At 38.4% G+C, this 22,623-nt stretch overlaps 1 protein-coding gene across 5 annotated transcripts in view; it reads left to right on the top strand.

Annotated features, from left to right (window-relative positions):
* The first annotated feature begins 471 nt into the window (after positions 1 to 471).
* IL33 (interleukin 33) overlaps positions 472 to 22,623 on the top strand; it is a 45,276-nt gene continuing 23,124 nt past the window's right edge. For 2 of the 5 annotated variants that reach the window (XM_037061406.1, XM_037061407.1), the window contains exons 1-2: positions 475 to 751; positions 15,061 to 15,213. The gene's annotated coding sequence lies outside the window, so the exon portion shown is untranslated. Of the gene's footprint in view, positions 752 to 15,060; positions 15,214 to 22,623 lie in introns of all 5 variants that reach the window. The other 3 variants (XM_037061402.1, XM_037061403.1, XM_037061409.1) reach the window with 2 other exon arrangements.

Raw genomic sequence — 22,623 nt, 5'->3', positions numbered from 1 at the left:
GGACATGTAGGAGCAAAATGTCTCGCGAGGTAAGAAGAGCTGGAATCTATAGTTTAGGATTTGCTTTGGCAACAAAAAGTGGTATCTCCTGTGAAATTTTGGGGATAAGTGGAAGAACGGAGGGACAACTGGGAGCAGAGAGGCAGGTCAGGTATATTAAGAGCATGGGGTATCTGAGAACTTTCATTTGCAAATGACCTGCATATTCCACTTTTGTAGCTGAGGCTGATTCTGTGTAAAGGAGTTTGAAAGAATAAACTCGCCTCTTAGTGAAGGTTGTAAATAAAGAAGCTGAGTGCCAAAAGTGAAAATACAAATGACAAAGAGTTTCAAAATAAACAGCACTGAAGGTGAAGTGGTGAAGTTTAACTCTGAAGCGAGCCAAGTTGAAATGTGGGAATGTGGGCGGAAAAGAGGAAGGTTGTGAATTAGAGATGGGGTGAAGGTTACACGTGAGATGATTTTGATGTGAGCTGAAAGAAAAAATACCCCGCAGAATATAAAATCCATTATCTGCTGGAGTAATTTTAAGATGAAGGCGGGGAGAAAGCTGGGCTTCTTAGATGTTGACAGAATTGTCCACTCTATTGCCTTTTTACATGCAATTCAAAACGAAAAATCTCACCCACTCAGATATCCTCTCTGCAGCTGTTTGGTTCTCATCCAAATGCTGGGTAATAAATAGAAGCTGCAAGCTCTCTGAACACAGAGCTGCAACTGTTCAGGGGAAAAATCAAAACAAGATTACAAGGTAAGAATAAAACCACTATTCTAACAGGTTTTTGTCAGGTTTTGCAAAATAAGATCTTGGGAATCATGAAGAACATTTTTATCTGATAAAATAAATTAAGCTGATTTGATATTATTATTGCAAATCACAGTATAAATTGATGATGATAGTTACTACTAACTTACAATTTCATTTTAGTTTTCTCTGGGTGGTTTGGAAAATAAACTAGTTGCTAAAATAGAGTTTAATCGTTTTTATAGTAAATGTCCCTCCCCCGCATCATGAAACTTCACAAAGGAAGTTGATCATTCTATTTTATGCTCCTAAAGCTTATCCAAGACAAACTTATAACTGTTTAGGTGCTATTCCCTCAAAACCATCTGCTACAAAATAAACCATTGTGGGGAAAAAAAGGAATTGAAATCCTAAATGGATAAATGTAAAAACTCATTAGTTTTGCTGCTTTTCTTAAAAATTTTCTTTTAAAGTTCTTATAGCCCTCTTTATTTCTTGCTGTCCCGTGGCATTTTTTTCTTCTTGACATTTTCTCTGCCTTATTTTTCCATGCACGAATATATGCCTCCAGACTATTTTAATAAAGAAGATGGCACAAAATCCAAAAGTATGGTGGCTGCACACAAAGACCTGCAGAAGGTCTTTGGAGACTTGAGAGTGGAATGTCTAGGATGAGAACCAGATGAATCTTTCTGACTTCCTCCTCAGCACTGTGTTTCTGCTTGAACCATACCTGTATGCCACCATGGATGCTGTTTCCAACATCCTAGTTTATTGCTTTTCACTCCGTCTTTCAAACACTTGATGTTTCTCTTTTAATTTCAAACCTGAAAAGGCACAGCTCTGTGTTCAGAAAAATTCAGGATTCTCTGCTTCCTAAAGTGTGAGGTGCTAGAACTGAATCACCTATCTTGGTAGAATACTTTAAATAATTAAGAACTCTGCACATGTACCAGTCTCTGCTGCTAAAATTTTACATTTTGTGTGTTCATTGAAAGAGTCCTGGATTTTCTACTAATCTTTGACTGGTGGATGAATAATTCATTTTCTCAGCAATGCATTGACCTGGTTATTTCTCTCTTTCTCATCATTAACTCACAATATTGACAGCCAGAATGTACCAATTTCCCTTTCCCATTTATACCCAGGGAAGAATTCTGAGGGAAACTTTCACTTAGGGGTTAAAATAGGATTGAAAGTAATGGAGGAAGTTGAGAAATGGGAGCTGGCACTCCTGGCCAGGGTCTATAGAAAGTTAAAGACACAGAGATTGCAACTAACTTCAGCGAATGTGCCTGAGCTTCAGTGGTAAGAAGTTCTAATCCATGGATGAATTAAATCATTTACAGAAAATACTGCGGGGGTGGGAGGATGTGGCTGGGAGGCTGGTGGGGGTGTGTAAGAGAGTGGGATTTGCCAGCAGCATCAGGGGAAGAAAAAATATACATCAGGGAAATGCTATGCTAGTAAATCTGATATCATGAGTTCTTTTTTGAAGAGAAAAGTGTGACTATGTCACTATCAATGTATCTTAAATTCAACAAGTTGAAATTTTGGCACACACAGTGGGAATTGAGAATGTTAGTCATTATTTATCTTTGTTATATCAGTTTGCAGTAGGGGCATTTAGAAATATTAAGACTAAAAGTAATCTTGAACAACAGAAAGAAACCTTAGTTCTGTCAAAAACTAAAAGGATACTTGCTTCAAGGACCTTAGCAAATCATGGAGCCTGTATCCTCTCTTTGGTTTCCCTCTGGGTTCTCTGGTGCTGACATTTACATGCAAGGGGAACCTTTAAAGAGACATGAAAGGCCTTAGAGGACAGGCGAAGTTCATTGGTGGTTGGGGCAGGGGGTGTGTAATGGGGAGTAAGGAGGTTGGGGTACTTCCTCTCTGTAGCAGACTCCTGGCAAGATTCACATAATGGCCTTGTTGTTTTTGATAGATCATGCTATATCTGTGAAGGGTTTTGTTTTGTTGTTGCTTTAAGTGAAGAGTTCAATGTAGCATAACAGTAAAAGCACAGATATTTAGAGTCAGTCCTCAAACCCATCATCTATCATTGCCTGGATTATTTCAGATTTTATTTAACTTTCCCGAGCCTGAAGTTTTTTCTCTGGTGCTAAATGTAGAACAAACAAAACAACAACAAACCTCCCTGCACTAGAAGGTGCTGTGATGATTATGAAGGTAAAGCAGGTCAGAAGCAGTCATTAATGGTAACTGCTATTAACCACAGAACAGGTACTAAATATGAGATATGTTTCCCACATTATCCCATTTAATTTTTACAGAAACTCAGTGAGATAAATATTGTTTTCTCCATTTATAAAATTAAACAGTGAAATTTGGAAAGATTGTACTAACCCAAGATGATATAATCAGTAAATTGTAGACCAGAGAGTAAAACCCAGATTCTAGTTCCATGGAGGAAAAAGAGCCATAAAGAGGGAAGATCCAAGGTGTGGTGGAGTAGGTGGAAGCTACACTAACCTCCTTCCAGGACCAAATTGGAATTACAAGTAAATTAAAGGAAAATCATATGGGATAACCATTTGAACACTAGCTGGAGAGAAGCTTTGTAACCAAGGACATATGGAAGAAACCATATCACCACAACAAAACTGGTAGGAAGTGCAGAGGTACAAGCAGGTGAGCTGGGATCCCATGGGTGGCAGCTGAAGTTCCAGAGGGATATTTCAGTGGCCAAGCATGGGGGGTTCCCCTTAAAAAGTGTGGGTTCTACACCCCAAGCTAGGCTCCACAGACTAGAGCACCAGAACAGAGAAAGGAACCTAAATAACATCCAGCTTTAAAAAGTAGCAGAGTTTTTATCTGCCAGGGAGAGATGGCTAGGGACACAGAGAGCCTCTTAAAGGGCCAACACACAAAATTTTGTTTGTAGACACTCAGCCTGGGCTCTAGCAAAGGGAGGACAGAGCAGACTAGAGCCATGTGAGGAGAGTGGGATTGGTGGCTTTGGGGAGATAGCTAACAGGACAGCTGTGATGTGCTGTTAGCTCAGCTGATTCCTGAGCTAACAGGAATGCTCAGTCATTCCCCATGCTGCAAGTCATCTTTCTCAAAAGGCAGAGCACTTCCTTCCACAGAGAATCAGCTGTGGGGTGGGGAGCAATAGTACTTGCATACTATAGAAACCTCTCTTGCCCTACACGGTGAAGCTTAACTCCAGCTGCTGAGGATTATAGTGAGAGACACTTTCAGTGACAAATCCTAACAGAAAGCCTGAAGGTGGAGGCAGATCTATGGGAGCTCTGAGACTTTAGCTGACCTCCTCTCAAGGCCTAAAGTTGGTAAAAGCCAGCCATGATGCACAGCGCTACTCTTTCTGACATACCCAGGCCCAGCAGAGAGAGCCACAAGCTGTGGAACACTGGTAGCTCCAAAAGGTTACCCAGGGCCAGTCACAGGCAGCATCTGAAATAGGACTGCACCAGAGTCTTTGCAGATCTGCTTAATAAATAGAAACAAACACAAAGAGGCAGCCAAAACAATTTATCAGATACAGAGTTTAAAGTAATGATTTTAAGGATGCTCAACAGCAAGAAAAGAGACAAATCATAAAAAAATGATCAGTCAGAAATAAAGAATGAAATATCTGAAATAATACACTAGAAGAAATAAACAGTGGGTTAGATGAAGCAGAGGATCAAACCAGTGATTTGGCAGACAAGGTAAAAAAAAAAACAACACTCAAGCAGAGCAGCAAAAAGAAAAAAGAATTTTGAAAAATGAAAAGAGTTTAAGGAACCTTTGGGAAAACATGAAGCAAAATAACATCTACATCATAAGAATACTAGAGGGAGAAAGAGTGAACAAGGGATTGAGTACCTATTTGCAGAAATAATGACTGAAAACTTCCCTCACCTAGTGAAGGAAAAAGGCACACAAGTCCAGGAAGTACAGAGAGTTCCAAACAAGATGGACCCAAAGAAGCCCACACCAAGACACATCATATTAAAATGGCAAAGCTTAAAGAAGAGAGAATCTTAAAAGCCGCATGAGAAAAGTAGTTACCTACAAGGTGGTTCCCATTAGACTGTCATCTGACTTCTCAACAGAAACATTTCAGGCCAGAGGGAGTGGCATGAAATATTCAAATGATCAACAGCGAGGACCTACAACCAAGAAATAACTGTCAACAAAGAAATACAAAGGATTGTAAGAAAATATTATGAACAACTATATGCCAACAAATTGAACAACCTGGATGAAATGGATAAATTCCTAGAAACATACATCTTCCAAAGCTAAAGCAGAAATTGTAATGAAATCTGAATGCAGATTACACCTAGTTGTAAAAAAGCCTGTACTCAGAAAATTATGATACTGAAGAAATTGAAGAACATATAAAGAGGTGGAAGCATATAACATGTCCACAGATAGGAAGAATTAACATTATTAAAATATCCATACTACCCAAAGTAATCTATGGTTCAATGCAATTTCTACTAAAGGTGTAGCTCAGAGAACTAGAACAAATATTTCAAAAATTTATAGGGAACCACAAAGGACATTGAATAGCAATAGCGATCTTAAGAACAAAGTTGGAGGCCTCATGCTACTTGATATCAAACTACACTGTAAGGCCACAGTAGTCAAAGCAACGTGGTACACATATAAAAACAGACACAGATCAATGAAACAGAATAGAGAGCCTGCAAAGGAAAACATCAGCAAGATAAAAAGATAACCCACTAAATAGGAGAATATACTTGCTGATGCATCTAATATGGGGTTAATACTGAAAATTTATAAAGAACTTATAAAATGCAACACCCCCCAAAAACCCAATTAAAAAATTGTCAAAGGACCTAAATAAATACTTCTTCAAAGTAGACATACAGATGATTAATAAACATATAAAAAGATGCTCAACCTCACTAATCAGCAGAGCAATGCAAATTAAAACCACAATGAGATAATACCTCACACCTATCAGAATGACTATAATCAATAAATCAACAAACATCAAGTACTGGGGAGGATTTGGAGAAAGAGAAACCCTTTTGCACTGTTGGTGGGAATGCAGACTGATGCAGCCACTTTGGATAGTACTGTGGAAAGCACTGTGGAGCTGCCTCAAAAAATCAGATAAGGAACTACCTTATGGATCAGAGATTCCACTTCTGGGAATATATATATAAAGAAACCTGAAACACTAAGTTGAAAGAATATAAGCAACCTTAAGTTCATTGCAGCATTATTTACAAATGCCAAGATATGGAAGTAACTCAAGTATCCATCAGTAGATGAGTGGATGAAACAACTATGTTACATTCACACAGCAAAATACTACATGGCTGTAAAAAAAAAAAGAAAATTTTACCCTTTGAAACAGTATGAATGGACCTGGAGAACATTATGCTAAGTGAAATAAGCCAGAGAAAGACAAATACCATATAATTTCACTAATATGCTCGATCTAATGAACAAACTGAACTACCAAGCGAAGTAGAGACAGACTCATAGACTCATGGAAAGGGAGCAGTCTAATAACTTTTGGAGGAGCAGTATTGGGGGTGGAGGGATTGAGCAAAAAAGAAAAGGAACTCATGGACATGGACAACAGTGGTGATCATGGGGGGAAGAGGGGTGGGTGAAATTGGAAGAGGGTATAGGGCAGGGGTGTCAAACTCATTTTTACAGGGGGCCACATCAGCCTTGAAGTTGCCTTCAAAGGACTGGAATAATTTTAGAACTGCATAAATGTAACTACCCCTTAACTGTTAAGGAGTCGTAATTACATTCAGCCCTTTGAAGGCAACCGCAAGGCTAATGTGGTCCCCGGTGAAAATGAGTTTGACACCTCTGGTATAGGGGATAAAGGGTAATAGGAAAAAATAAAATAAAAATGGTTAAACTAAAAATGAATGAATGAATAAATATTTAATAAAATAAAAGAACCATGAAGAGAGATGAATTCCAAACAACTTCATTTGGTGCATCTCTGATCCTCTTTGAGAATCTATCTTCTATTCAAAGTTTCCATTATTCTTAAACATAAAGATATTAGTGAGATGACATTAAAACAAGACACCTATTTGCTTTAGGGCTACATTCATTGCCATCTGAGGGAAACTGTACCCTGCCAGCCCATTCTCATGAGTAACTTTAATTTGCCATTTCCATTGATATTGCCAGAACCAAGGGGAGTGCACCCACAAAATTGGCTGGGTGCTTCACTTTTAATTAGCACACTAGTTTACATCTAACATCTAATTTCCCTTCACTTTCAACACCTGATAAACTGGATAATCATCACAATTTCCCTGGCAACTCCAGTGTACCTGAGACCTTTTGCAGTTAAAAGAACATTTTGCTCATTATTTATCTTGGATTTCCTAGCAAAGACTCAATACTTTCTTAAAGAGTTTGACAGAACTTTATTGTTTTGCATATCTGCTATGTTCAAATCTAAACCAATCTAACTTCTTAGCCTGCTAGCTCTACCAATGGCAGTTAAGAAATGCTATTTTACCTCCTGAAATGAGGCTCCCCAGATTAACTGAACTGACAGTCTCAGGACTGAATGAAATATGGAGCAGTCTACCAATTTATCTTCTGAAATGTAAAACTTATTTATAATTTCAGAGGTAGGACTGAAGGAAACCGAAATTTTGCCACACTGAAGCTGCCCTTTGATATTGATCTTAATCCATATACCAAGTCAGGGCACACGCCTAGGTTGTGGGACAGGTCCCCAGTTGGGGGCATGGAGAAGGCAACTAATGGATGTTTCTCTCCCTCTCTTTCTCCTCCCCTTCCCTTCTCTCTAAAAATAAATAAATAAAATCTTAAATGAACTGTAACAGGGTGCAGCCAAGAGGGGGGCCCCAAAGAGGGATTTGGAATAGGGTCCAGAACTCAAGTTGTTCAGGATATATTAGGATGTCCTCACCTCTTTCCCCCACAGGTGTGAGTTGGGGGAAGGAACAAATGGAGCAGGGCCATTGAGAGCTGTTTTGTACAGCAACAGCTTTGCAGCTAACCTCTGGTATGGTCATTTAATATATCTATAACCTTTAACTGGTTGCATAGATATGTTAAATAGCTGTGGCCATGCTTTGAGCCAGGGGGATGGAAGTGACTTCCAACCAAGACGTCACTGGGAGGTAGGTCCCTGAGTTACAGTGCCTGCAGGAGAGCTTGGAGATGATTGGCTCCACACCATTCAACCACACCTGCCCAGACTCACAGCAGCACAATAAAGCTGGAAGCATACAGGAATGCTGGAAAGTGTAGCCGATTGTGGGAGGAGTTGGAAATGGGGCCAAAGCGAAAGATTGGTGCGGGGATTTAAACCCAGACTCAGCAGCCATTTGAAGCGGAACCACATGGCTGTGGGAGTAAGGAGAACCATGCAGCTTTGGTAGAGTGGGGACTCTCACAGCCATGTGAGAGAGAATCACCATGCAGCTTTAGCAGAGAACCGCCACTCTGCTTGGGCGACTCCCCACCTCCCTACAGTTTTGATGGAGAGAAGAGAGAGCCACGAAGTTTGGTCAAGAGTGCAGACCCCGGAAGCTTTGGTGGAGAGAAGAACCATGCAGTTTTGACCAGAGTGGGGACCCCTGCAGCTTTGGTAGAAGAGGACCATGTGGCTTTGGGGTGCTCCCTTTGGCCATGTGGCCTGGGAAGCAGGAAGAAGGGTGAAAGAACTCTTGCCAGTAGGCCAGGAGAAGGTGCCACATGGCTTTGAATTAATTAGAGATCCTGCCTGGATGGCAACACAGCTGACAGTGCCCGGGCCTGAAACATGGACATTTGCTTCTTTTCCAGAGTTACGGTACCCTGAATTAGGGCAGGGGGAGAAGAAAGCACTGTGGGCATCTATGGGTATCCAAAAGGACTTTGATATTTCAATTAAGACATTAAGTCACTACTTTAAGTCTGTATAGCTTTAAATAAATATTTCCTGTCCTTTTCACAAATCTCCGGCATTGAGAGATGTCTTTCCTAAGTCAGGGGACGTAACAAACCTGGTAGGAGGTCCTTTCGGTAATAGTATATCATCACTCGCCTCAGTGCCTGTGTTCTGTAACATAACTCTGAAGTACCTGGAAGTACCAAAATTTTAATTAAAAAGAAAAAAGAATACCCAAACTTGTAGAGAATTTTTTTAATTGATTGATTTTACAGAGAGAGGGGAGAGTACAGAGGAACATTGTTATTCCACTTATTTATGTATTCATTGGTTGATTATTGTGTGTGCCCTGACATCTGCAGAAAATGTTTATAAGAATTCACTTCAGTCAAACAGACAATAATCTCACAGAGAATCAAGATCTCAAATACTCCGAAGAATTAGTTTTGCAATTTCCTTTATACCTTTGGAATTAAGGAGGGAACATAAGGAAGATTACATAAAGGTGGAAGAAAGCAGGTGGGGATTAAATTACAGGATAGTTAAAAAGATTATGTACTCTCTCTCCGTGGTAGTTACACCTAGAGAGGGGGATTACTTCTGGCATTTCAAAGGTGTGTTAATCTAGATGCACAAGAATAATGGACAGGGCTGGTTTAAAGCCTTTTGTGAAAGAAAAGGCTTTAAATACAGGCCTGGGGTGAGATTATCCACCTTAACTTGCCAGTTAGGAATTTAGGATCACATCACCCTGTGAGATTACTTTCGGTTAGCTTTATTATAGCTCCTCTTTTTTTTTGTCCATACCCCTATATTCTTTCACTTAGGGGCTTAATATACCCAAACATGAATTTCTCTCTAACCTGAATATATTAGTTCCACAGTTTTGCCTCCTGAGGTTTTCTCTTTTTTCCATTATTTTTTGTACATAAATTATGTGAATTACTTGTCCACATTCTTTAACAATCTTGTTTAAACAATATTTTATCACAGTAAAAGATTAAAGGTCAGCAAGCCTATTACCATATTTTGCCATGTTTAATGCCCAAATTTTTGAGGGAAAAATCTGTTCTTGTGTTTTGTAATTATTTGTTATATAAAGTTTCTTGTACCATAATATGTTCATAAATAAGTGCTAAAATTCCTTTATAATACAAAATAAGAATCTAAATATAAATAAATAATTGAATTAGAAATTAAAATGAAAGATTTTTTTCCTGAAAGTTTCAGCTAAAAATGTGGGTGTTCATTATACATGGCAAAATATGGGTCATATGTAAGCCAAGTTTATTAGTGATATATTCTCACGGAAGAGAACAGGCCTAGCCAAGGTGGCTGAGAAAGGCATAGGCACTTGGTCTCTTTGTCCTGAGGATTTAGATAATTTGTGGGGTGAGGTGAGAGAATTACATATCAATTTGGTGAGAGAAAGTGGTGTATACTCCTCCAAGGGAGGGCATGACCTCCTAAGCATAGGTATGGGTGGAGGTGTATTAAATCAGATTTTTATCTTGCTCCAGACCACCTCTTGATTCTGTTAAAAACAGATACCTGGCTGGAGGCAGTTAATCAAAATTATTTATAAGTTTTTTCTCATAATAATTTCTCATAAATTAGCTTATTTATGCAAGTACTATGGACTCCCGTACATCCCTCTTCCTTCTCCAAAACTTCTATCTAACAACACCATAGTGGACAAGTTTCCAGACCTCTGAGCTGTCTTTTCTGTTCATTCACAGGGCAGTTCTGTTCCAATTTTTAGGGGAATTAAGTATCCATGGTGTGGATTGTGCATTGATTTTATTCAGATCTATGGCCAGGAACTCTCACATTGAAAAGCTTCCATGCTGTTAACTTTTAAATGTCTTCTAAAAATCAAATTCAGTATCATCTAATGAAAGATGCAGCATTTAACTGGGTGGTAATTCTATTTTTGGTTGTGAAAAAAAATCTCATGGTCTATCCAAGGGTAACGTTCAAAATGTTCAATAGTTGGTGTGGCATAAGGATAGATAAATGAGGAAAGAGCCAGCCACCCTGAGCATGTGTTCATTTTCTGTCTTACCATTTCCATTCACTCTTCTTTAAATATATATTTTTTATTTCTCAGTTACAGTTGGCATACAATATTATATTAGTTTCAGGTATAAGACATTTATATAACTTCCAAAGGGATGACCTCAGTAAATCTAGTACCCATCTGATACCATACATAGTTATTACAACATTATTGACTATATTCCTAATGCTGTACTATTACAATCCACAATTATTCTGTAACAACCAATTTGTATTTCTTTTTTTTAAAGATTTTTAAATTTATTTTTCTAGGAATAGAGGAAAGGAGGGAGAAAGAGAGGTAGAGAAACATGTATAAGAGAAATATAGATCAGTTGCGTCCTGCGTGCCTCCAGCTGGGGACCTGGCCCACAACCCAGGCATGTGCCCTGACGAGAATCAGACTGGCAACCTTTCATTTCGCAGGCCAGAGCTCAATCCACTGAACAGCACCAGCCAGGGCTGTACTTCTTTATCCCTTAACCTTTTTCACCCATCCTTTCAACCCCCTTCCTTTCTGGCAATGGTCAAAATATTCTCTATGAGTCTGTTTCTGTTCTGCTTGTTCATTTAGCTTTTTAAAATAATATGCCCTGGCTGGTGTAGCTCAGTGGATTGAGCACGGGCCTGCGATCCACAGGATCAAGGTTCAATTCCCAGTCAGGGCACATGCCTTGGTTGCAGGCCAGTTCCCAGCAGGGGACACTCGAGAGGCACCAGCCTATGAACTGAAAGGTGACTGGTTCAGTTCCCAGTCAGGGCACATGCCTAGGTTTTGGCCAGGTCCCTAGTTGGGGGCAAAAAGCAACCAATTGGTATTTCTCTCCTTCTCTTTTTCCCTCCCTTCTCCTCTCACTAAAAATAAATAAATAGAATTTAAAAAATGAAAATGTTATACTACAGTAGAACAAAAAGAATTACTTTCTTAACTCACGGTCACAAATTGAGTTTTTATACTATTTTAATGCAACATACTTTAAGAAAATTAAGTCAAGTTGTTGTTGAATCATTATGAGCTAATAATAATCCACCCTTGTTAATTTTCTTAAATAAAACACTGTTCAAATAGCATATTTAACAAAGTATATGCTTTGTGAGATGTATCACAAGCATTTGATTAACTTCATCATCTAGAGGTTCTAATGTGACATCAAAGTACTGAATGCTGATTGGTTAACTATTTTTTAAAGCATAAAGATAATTCTTTTTATTTATTTTATTAATTTTTGTTCAGTTATAGTTGTTCTCATTTCCCCCCGTTACTCTCCCCTGTTCTGCCCATCCTCGCTCTCCCATATTCAATACACCCCCACCTCATAGTCCTTGTCCATGGGTCCTTTATACATGTTCCTTGGCCCTACCTCTTCTTTCCCTGGTTATTCCCCCCTTTCTCCCTGTCACTGTCAATTTGTTCTTTATTTCCATATCTCTGGTTCTATTTTGCTTGCTTGTTTGTTTTGTTGATTAGGTTCCACTTATAGGTGAGATCATATGGTATTTGTCTTTCACTGCCTGGCTTATTTCACTTAGCATAGTAGTCTTCAGCTCCATCCATGCTGTCCTGAAGGGTAGTTCTTTCTTTTTGCTGCATAGCATTCCATTGTGTAAATGTACCATCGTTTCTTGACCCACTCATTTACTGATGGGCACTTAGGCTGTTTCCAGCACTTGGCTATTGTATTAAGCACAAAGATAATTCTTATCTTCTGGTTGGGTGTCAGAAACCTTTAAATAGAAAGTTCAGGGAAAGCAAAGTGCATTTTTGAAACTTATCTTTAGTCTTCATAGTACAACTAGCAATTTACCAACCCAAAGCAATTGACTCCCATTCTTATGAAGAAATTTTTTTAAATGTTCTTATTTTTAAAGCTTGTACATTTATCTTATACCTAAATTGGTATTTTGGTCTCCCTTTTCTTGGTCCTAGATTTTAGAGACTAAGAGTCCATATTTTCCATTTCCATAAACATCTGTCTGATTCTTTTAGAAATTCCTCCTGTTATTTCTTAGTTTTCCAAAGCTGCTTTTAAATGAAATCTACTAGTTCCCAGGATGAATTCCACAAGTATCTGGTGACATCCCTATGCACTGGGAATGAAAACTGATATACTTTCACTGGCTTTAAAATATATGTGTAAAATCTGGAATTAATTTCTTTGTATCAGTGTTTCATGTGGTTGAAAAATATACCCAAATCAGCCTTCTTCTTTACAAATGAGCTAATTTAAAGTTATATGTATCACTCTACCTTGAAGATAATCTTCCTAATCTAAAGATCAATCTAAAATCTCTTATTTCTCTTAAAAAATGAACAGTAAATCACCTGATAGAATTTAGGGTAGGTATTTCATTAGGATTTGGAATTGTGTCAGTATCAAACAATTTTAGGCTTTGGAATGTGGGCACCGTTCCCAGAGTCAAACCTGACATTAATGGGCAAGTTCTGACCCTCAGTTAAGCAATTTGTTTTGATGGATTGTATTGCTGCCAATAGCAGATTCCCTCACATTTGTTGGCCTATATTTGCTGAAAATTAGAAAAAATCCAGAAGTAATTCTTACATACACATACCTACCTACCTACAAATATACATACACACACAAAGATACAATTTCTATCTTTTCATGAATAAACAGAGATGATACATTTTGATATATCAGTATTGCCTGCCCTTGCATGTTGTCTTCTTTTGCGGATCTAGGTATAAACATGTTAGATAGCAAAGCATCCATGTCTAAAGCAGTGAATTAGGTTAAAACTATAGATTTTATCTCCAGTTTTGCAGAATTATGACCTATGACTCAGATGTATATGCACATGCTCTGGCTTGGCACCTGCTTTTTCCTGGTCTATTTCTCAGCAAAGCTTTTACCCAGGGTGAGAGTTTCCCTCCACCCTTTGTTCTGCTGCCACCTTCTACTGTGGCAGAATGCTGTGCCAGAACTACTTGCTGTGACTCAGTTTTAATCCCATCTTTTAAAACCTTTCTCTACCTTCATGTTATCTGACAAGATAGAAGGAAACAAATCAAGGCTATACTCCTTGCCCCATCCCCAAAAGTGAGCAGTTTCATCGATTCCTAGAGATGGGACATTGCACTATGTAAGAATGTATTCAAACAGTTATTAAATTCTATACATGGGACATAAGGACAATACCAAAAATTTCCCCAATAAACTGAAACTGTTCCCTGTATTTTCTTCATGTTTTGTTTCTCTTTGCTGTCGTATAATATTTTAAAGAAAAGTAGCAAGATACAGGTAAAAAGGCAGTCGCAGCTACCTCTCTGGAATTTGGGGACCTGGGTTCTGGTCCTGGCTCTACCCTGTACCCCCTAACAGCGTGATTTGAGTAAGATCTGCTCTGAGTGTTACTTCCCTCATCTGTAAAATAAGGAGTTTTAAGCCACTACACAGTTTTTAATGGTACTCAGTGGACTACCAAGGGGCTTTACTAGTTTTGCAAATAGCTGATGTTAATTTCACAGGTTCTGGGGCTCCTATAACACTTAAATATCCATCCATGTGCCCAATAAGGCTTTCCTTTTGCTTATCCAAATAGCCTCATTGTCCTTGGTGAGCTGATGTTACAATCTTCTCTCTCTCTTTAAAACATTCTGCAATTTCATACTTAATATATCAAGATGTGGATTTCTTTCTTTCTTTTTTAAACCTGATTGAAATTTAGTGGGTTTCTTGGATCTGAGGATTGGGGTCTTCAATAATTCTGAAAAGTTTTCAGCCTTTATATTTTCAAATATTATTTCTTATTCTATCATGTCCTTCTAAAGTTCTGAATAGATACATATTAGACTGTCCTATTCTGTTCTCCATATCTCTTATTCCCTTTTACATACTTACCATATACATGTGTCCCTGGATTGTATTCCAAACAGTGCCTTCAGATATATTTTCTAGCTCACTGACTCTTTGTCTATGTGTAATCTGCTGTTTAGTCAATCCAAGGAGCTTTAATTTCAATAATATATTTTTCATTTCTAGCTGGTTTATTTTTTAAATCCACTTGTTCTTTGTTTATATTTTTAATCTTTTAGAACTCTAACCAAACATATTAAAATCAGTTAATTTCTATGCTATTTCTGATTGTTCTAACATATGAATGAAGACTTTACAGATTAGCTTCTACTATCTGTTTCTTTTGTGGGCTGTCGTCATGGAACTTAGTATTCTTGTTTGCTTTATAAATTGGGACTAAGAAGTAACTACTCATTTGGCCTGGAAATTTTATTGTGTAAATACTTTGTGAATTGTATTTACACCTCAAGATAAAATTTGTGTTTGTCTTTCCCATTTGTCTTGGAACTCTACCAAACTATAATCACTTTATATTAAATTCTCTATTTCAGGCTTTTGAAAGCACACTGGTAGTGTGATTTCAGACTGCAGCCCCATGTGGGAGCTGACTTTTCAAGAGAATATCAAGTCTCAGAGGAATAGTCTTCTTTCCACCTAGTACCAGAGTTGAGACAAACAAGCTTCCTACCTGTCCTCTCCTGCAGGTGGGTTGATTTATCTCAATCACTCTCACATTGTGAGTTTAGCCCTTTGGGCATCCAGGTTTATGAAGCAGTTTCCTATTAAAATCCCCATTTTAGCCATATCCTGGGGCTTACCTCCTGGCCCTTGCACTTCATGTGCTTGTCTGCCCTGTCTCTAGCACTTAGCAGACAACTTTAGGGAAAAGCCCAAAGTGCTTGCCTCCCAGTGTTTTACACACTGCATTCTTTACTCTCACTCCAGTTCAACAGTAAGTTTGAAAAGATGTTTTAAAAATATTTTTCTCAGCATTTTAGTTATTTTTGTCAGGAGGGTTGGTATGGTAACTAACCTACTATTATGCTTAAAACAGAATTTTTTGATTAATAAAGTTTATAATGAACAAATGTTAAATTTTTTAATATTAAGCCATACTATAAATTAATAATTTTTCTATCTCTTGGGGTTTTATGTAATATTTGTTTTTCAGAAAAGAATTCAACTTCTTTAAAAGTTTAAAAAATTTCTTCTACCAATAAGAAAGTATAATGATTTTGCCTTATAATGCTACTAAATCTACTCAGTAGCTAGAAGCCACCACTGATGGTGTCTGAACTGGGCCTCTGTCTCACTCTCCCTAACAGCGTCATATAAGCCAGGAGGCATGGGCCCATGACATGTTTTCAAATATTTAATTTTGTTTTCTCAGTAGCAAAATCTTCCTGTCCTCTAAAAGTTTAAGCAGAAGCCTGCCATGGATAAAGAATTACTTCTCTGGGTGTGGGTGTAGGAAGGAAAGTCTGAGGCCCAGTAGGTTTGGATTCCTTCACCCCTTTTCCAGGAACACCTCATGAATTTTAAAAATGTTTGCTTGAGATTTTAGCTATGGGAACCTGGGCAAATTACTTGCTCTCTCTGTGCCTCAGTTTCCTCATTTGTAAAACAAGGAACAAAAAAGTGCCCCCTACAAAGTTGCTATGACAATTGATGAGTTAAATATATTTAGCACTTAGTACAGTACTTGGCACAGAGTTAACACTATACAATGGGTAATTTTTAAAAACCATAAAACTTTTTACTCTGCACACTCCTATCGATTTTTTCATACTCTTCTATTTTTTTTTTTTGCAAAATTCATCATTTGAATATTGTTTAGTCTTAATTACAAAGAATTTTAAAAAGTCACCCTGGCCAGTATGGCTCACTTGGTTGGACTGTCATCCCACAAATTGAAAGGTCATAGGTTCAATTTCTGGTTAGGTCACATGCCTGGACTGCAGGGTCAGTCCACAGTCAAGGCACATACTAGAGATAATCGATCGATGTTTCCCTCCCCCCTTCTGTCCCTTCCCTTCCCTCTCTCTAAAACCAATAAGCATGTCCTCAGGTAGGAATTTTTTTTTAAAGCACAACTAGCAACAACTGACTCTAAAAAAGCCAAACTAAGGAAACAAGCAGAGCAGGTACAGAACCATAGATATGAAGATCATTTGGAGGGTTATCAGCTGGGAAGGGGAAGGAGGAGAATGGGACAAAAGGTGCAGGGATTAAGAAGTACAAACTGGTAGGTACAAAAATAGACAGGGAGAGTTTAAGAACAGTATAGGAAATGGAGAAGCCAAAGAATTTAAATGCATGATCCATGGGCATGAACTAAGGGAGGGATTACTGGAGAAAATGGGGATACCAGTGCAGGGTGGCAAAGGGAAAAAAATGGGACAACTGTAATAGCAAAATCAATAAAATATATTTTAAAAAAGAAAAAATATCTCAACTTTAAGTTTTAGACTTAAACTAAAGCCAAAGACCTATGTGTTCCATGTTGTTTCTTTCCCACACATCGTTTTCATCTAGCACTTACATCTTTCTGAATACACACACACACACACACACACATTCATCCATAGACTTTCCTTGTCCCTGTAGTTTTTCTTAAGGCAAAATGCAGCCAAGTCCTTGGTTTATCCAGATTTCAGATCCTCCTCCTAAAACATGACTATAGCTTATTGAATTCCACCTTTATTCACCTGCTGTAAGATTAGTGAAATAAGAGGAGGAGACCATAGGACTGAGGCAAAGCTCGTACCTTTCTCTAAGGGTGCCATCTTTTGGGCTGGCAAGCAGCTAGTGCAGCTGCTTGTATTGAAGTGGGCCCAGGGAGCAGGGATGGACTTAACTGGGAGCTCGTACAGAAGCACAAGGAAGAGAGTCAAAGAAATAGGAAGACTCTGGCTTTCATGCTTCCAGTTCATTTTTGGGATAAAGAGACTGAGACCTGCAGAGATCCTGGGTCCAAGCTTAGGAATGGAGGGTCAGTTACTGTACCTCTGTTTCTTTGAAATCACTGAAGACTTGGTCCAAAACACAGTTGAGTTTCCAAAGTATGTGAGGCATGAGGAGGGGCACTGGAGGGGAATAAAACAGCACATTGAAATGAATGATTTAAAATGTTTAGTTGCACCAAAACTACAGGTCCATGGGCCAAACAGAAAATCAGCTTCTTTAAATGTTTTAAAAAGAACATTGACTCAAGAATGAGAAGACCTGGATTCAACTAGTCTGATTTACATAAAATCACCATTTTTGTAGGTTAAAATGAAGTAATGACAATTATACAGTCCAGCTCCATCACTTTGTACATCTTGCGATTTGGATAGGGTCTCCACATCTGTCCAGTGATACTAGCCTTATCCAGTTTTCAGGACTTTGGAAAGAACTGATCTAAATCACACAACATCTACCAAGTGCCTGTTATGAATAATTGCTTGGGAAACAAAGAAGATGAAGGTACAACCCTTGTTCCCAAGTTGCCAGCAGTCCAGCGGAAGGGAACAGAGAACCAAGCAGAGTTGGATATGACAAGCAACTACAACAGGAAGCAATAAATCCTGCTTGACTTTGGTTGTTAAGGAGACAAAGGCATTTGAATTGTGCTGTAAGGGTTGACTAGCAGCTTTTCAAGCAAAGGACAAGAGGCATCTATAGCAAGAGGAGCAGCCTGAACAAAGTTATGGAGATGTGAAAGTGTGTGATGAGTTGAGGAATAGTAAGCTGTCCTGTGGTTCTAAAATGTACAGAGTATGGAAGGAGTGGCTATGTGGAGGTAGAGAGGTATGAAGGAGCAGGTAGTACCATTGTATAAAAATGACTGGGCAAGACTGCTTCCAGGAAAATGGAAAAGCATAGAAGTGCTTTACAAATGCTAACCAAGTGTTTTTGACCTTGAAGATGTACAAGGAATTTTCTCTAAAAAATCATACCCTCTTCTCACAAGGAGGGCTTGCATCATAGATTGATTTTCCAGATTTCTTTTTTCAGTGTTTCTTCTTCCTAGGAGAGTGTTCTGTCCTCCGTCCAGGTTAGTGACACATAGGAACTTTCAGGGTGCTGAAGAGGGGGGGACAGGAAGTGATTCAGTTTGGGTAAGGAGAGTGGTATTTCATTGCTGCCCAAACTTCAACCTGCCCTTCTTCCACATCACTTATTCTGATCTCCCCCAAGGAAGAAGTGAAACCACTACACCCAAGGAAGCAGAGGATCAGTGTGAGCACCCTCCTCTCTCACCCTCTCCTTTCTGCCTCCCTGAAAAATCTCCCAGAATGAGGTCATATAGTATTGCCAAGCTTAGTCACACACCCCATTTCCTCTCCCTCCTACCAGCCAGGACCAGTTTGGAGGTGCTGTCTTCTTCCCGTAAATGTTTAGTACCCACACAGTTTTGTATGATCCTACCATACCCTCATAGATCCTTTGCCCCTGCAAGAGCACACAACCTTGACAAGGTAGTGAATGAAATTTAAGGCCCAGGAATTCAATTCCATTTCATTCTTCCAATGGCTCCCATGAAGTAATTGAAAGAACCAGATGTGTTGAGTTCAGACTCTAGCTTTGCTACTTATTAGCTATGAGGCCTTTTGCAAGACATTTAATTTCATCTCAAAAATAGAGACAATCATATGCAAATACCATGGTCATGGTAACAATTAGAGATAATGTATATAAAGCAAATAACCCGCAGAAGAGGCCCAAGACACCATCATTGCTATCACCATTATCATCACCACCAACACTGTTATTTAGAACTTGAATTAATGTGGATTCCTTGATGGTTTCATTTCTTCCCTCTTACTGCCCTCCATGTATTCCTCACATGGCAGCCAGAGCACTCTTTTAAAAACCTCTCATATTACTTAAAATTCTTCTTTGGATTCCCATTGCATTTTCAATAAAATCCAAGCTCCTTCTCCTAGCCTCCAGGAAGCAGCCTCCCCCACCTCCCCTTTCATCTCTACCTTCATTGCATTATACTCTACCCATTGCCTACTCTGCTCCAGCCACACTGGCCCTTTTAGTTCCCTAAACACTAAGTTCTGTCGGGACCTTTCCCCATGCCCCAAGGTTTTCTCTGCTCAGAAGCCACTCTCTGTTCCTTCCCTTCTATATGTTCTTTATACACCCTTTGGGTACAGATTAAATGCCACTTTCTATGACCATGCTACCTTAGTATGCTCTACTTTATCTTTTTTATTACCAGCCTAATTCTTATTTAACACTCACTGTTCATAAATGATTTATTTGTATGATTATTTGCTTGATATCTATATCTATCTCCCCCAAAGAGAATAAACTCTAGGAGGGCAGGAAACAATTAGCTATGTAACTTCAGCCTCTAGCTCAGCATGAGACATGTGTTGGTTTATTATTGTGGCTATTGTAAGACAGCACTCTGTGCTGGGGTACAAGCAAGTACAAATCCAGTATCATTTGTGACTGCAGGATCTCAGGGAGGTTAGAATTTCCTTACAATGTTATGAGTCATGTTTCTTTTCAAAGCACTAAACTACTTATTAGGGTGGCAATTTTCAAGCTTTTTCATCTCATGACATGCATAAGCTAATGACTAAAATTCTGCGGCACACCAAAAAATATTTTTTTCCTGAGCTGACAAAAAACGTATGATTTTGAATTCACACTGGAAGGCTATTGCTGTGTTGGCTGTTATCATTTCTTTACTTCACAATCTAAGAGAAAAGAGGTCAGTGCCCCTGACTCAGTAGTCAGGTACTGCATGTTTTAAAAATCCTTGTGGCACACAGGGTGAAAATCTCTGTACTGGGGCATCAAAGGTTGAACTTCCAATTTTCTATATTATCCAAATTGTCCATAAGAAGATGTATTTTTAATTAAAAATATCTTGTAAAGTATGTATTAACAAGACTCTCCACAGGAAACCAATCTGATTAATTAAATGAACTTATTTTAAAATTCACTAAAATTCAGAGTAAGGAAAGAAAGACCAACAACTAACTTAACATTCTTATGGGTATCACTATTTTAAAAGAGACATTATCTCACATATAAAAGAAGGTTAGTGATTCAATAAATTATTTTCCAGTTGGTCAAATGTAGATAATATGACAAAGTGAAGTGAAAATTTTCATACTGTGTCCCCTGGGTTAATGCTGATGGAATACCTAGTCCCTGGCAAATAATGAGCACTCAATATTTGTTCAACATAAGTTCCCCAAAGCATTTTCTAGCCACAAAGCAACCATATATACTGCAACTTTGGAAAGGACTAGAGCCCATACATTTTTCTTGTTATTACGCAGAGGTGCATTGCCAATCACTGAATTTCTATTTAAAATACTAGTTCTTGATAGATTAAAACATTCTTTCAGGTTTTTTTAAAAATAATTTAAATGTATGTCATTTTCTCTGGAATGTTTCCCTCCACACACATGCACACTCCTTACCCTGTCTTTTTTTTCTTAAAAAGCTATTTCCTTTTATTATCTAAAATGTGTCTTTCTCCCGGTGACACCACTATTCTCAACACCCTCACTTTCTTTGTGTGCTCAGCAACCAGGGCCAATAGAGAAAGTGACACATTTCTCATTTTCCATTACCCTTGTTAATCTCAGAGCCCAGCCTTGGGCCCAATGACCTATGTTAATTTGACATTCTGGTCACCAGGGACCTTGATGTTCTTTTCTATTCCATGGTGTTTCTGCTGCCATCAGCCTTCATCACTTGAGTGCCTGTTTTGATGATTCTTTAATACTTTTAACACAAAAGCTCATCCTAACTACCATTATCATCAGAACATCTCCACCTCCAGGATAAGGAATATTGGAAAGTCCTGTTTACAAACAACTCCACTGCCCTTCACATCTTTCTACTTCTCTCGCTACCATTTTTTAAAATCCTTTTAAAAATAATTTTCAAAACTGTAGTAAAATAAAAATTAAAATTTATCATATCAACCATTTTTAAGTGTACAGTGTGCTCAATCCAGGCCTGCGCTCAATCCACTGAGCTACGCCAGCCAGGGCAAAACTTTTTTCATCTAACTAAACTAAAACTCAAAATCCATGAACAGTACCTACGCATTTCTTAGTTATTTTTTTAATCCTCACCCAAAGATATATTTTAACTGGTATTTAGAAAGAGAGGAAGGCGGAGGTGGGGAGAGAGAAAGAAACATTGATGTGAGAGAGAAACATCAATAGGATGCCTTCCACATGCTCCCTGATCAAGGATTGAACCTGCAACCTGAATATGTGTCCTGACCTGGAATCAAACTTTCAACCTTCTGGTGTACAGGATGATGCTCCAACCAACTGAGCCATGGAGCCAGGGCCCTTAGTTATTTTTTATACATTCTCCAGGAAGCTATTTCAGGCTTTTCCCACTTATTCTCAAAAAAGTCAAACTCATGTGTATTTCTCTTAATCTCTATAATTCTTCTCACAATCTATTTTATGAAGAAGATTCAGGCATTCTATAAGACCCTCAAGTTCATGTTCCTAGACCTTGAAATTTCACCTCTCTCTCATTCTTTCCCTTTTCTTCATCTCCTACAAAAAGATGTATGCCTCTTCCTTTTCTTTTTTTTTAAATTTTAAAGATTTTATTCATTTATTTTTAGAGAGAGGTGAAAAGAGGAAGAAAAATATCCAACGTGAAAAATATCATTTGGTTGCCTCTCCTACACACCCTGAGTCCAAAACCCATGCACATGCCCTGACTGGAAATCATATCAGCAACCCTTTGTTTTCTGGGAGAATGCCCAACCACTGAGCCATGTTGGTCAGGACTGCTTCCTCCTTTTCAAAGCTAACTCTTCCATTAGAGTTATTTCCCCTCTCTCTATGTCTCCTATGCAAGTTCATTATATCAATATCAGTTTTCTCCTTTTCATTAGTCCCTTTCTTTTTGCATTAAAACATTCACAAGAGTCCCACATTACAATAAAAACCCCTCAATATTAACAAGAATAATAAAAATGTATTAAATTCCTGCTCCATGCCAGCTACTGGGCTAAGTGCTTAAAATACACCTTCTCATATGATCCTCACAAACCCAATGAGTTCAAACTATGAGGAAAATCATCATCATGAAGAAACTGAGGCTTCAGAGACTAATTTTCC

Source organism: Sturnira hondurensis, unplaced genomic scaffold (genome assembly GCF_014824575.4).
Source record: "Sturnira hondurensis isolate 20B ecotype Veracruz unplaced genomic scaffold, ASM1482457v3 Scaffold0013378, whole genome shotgun sequence".
Lineage (NCBI taxonomy): Eukaryota > Metazoa > Chordata > Mammalia > Chiroptera > Phyllostomidae > Sturnira > Sturnira hondurensis.
This window is presented reverse-complemented; position numbering and strand designations above follow the sequence as displayed.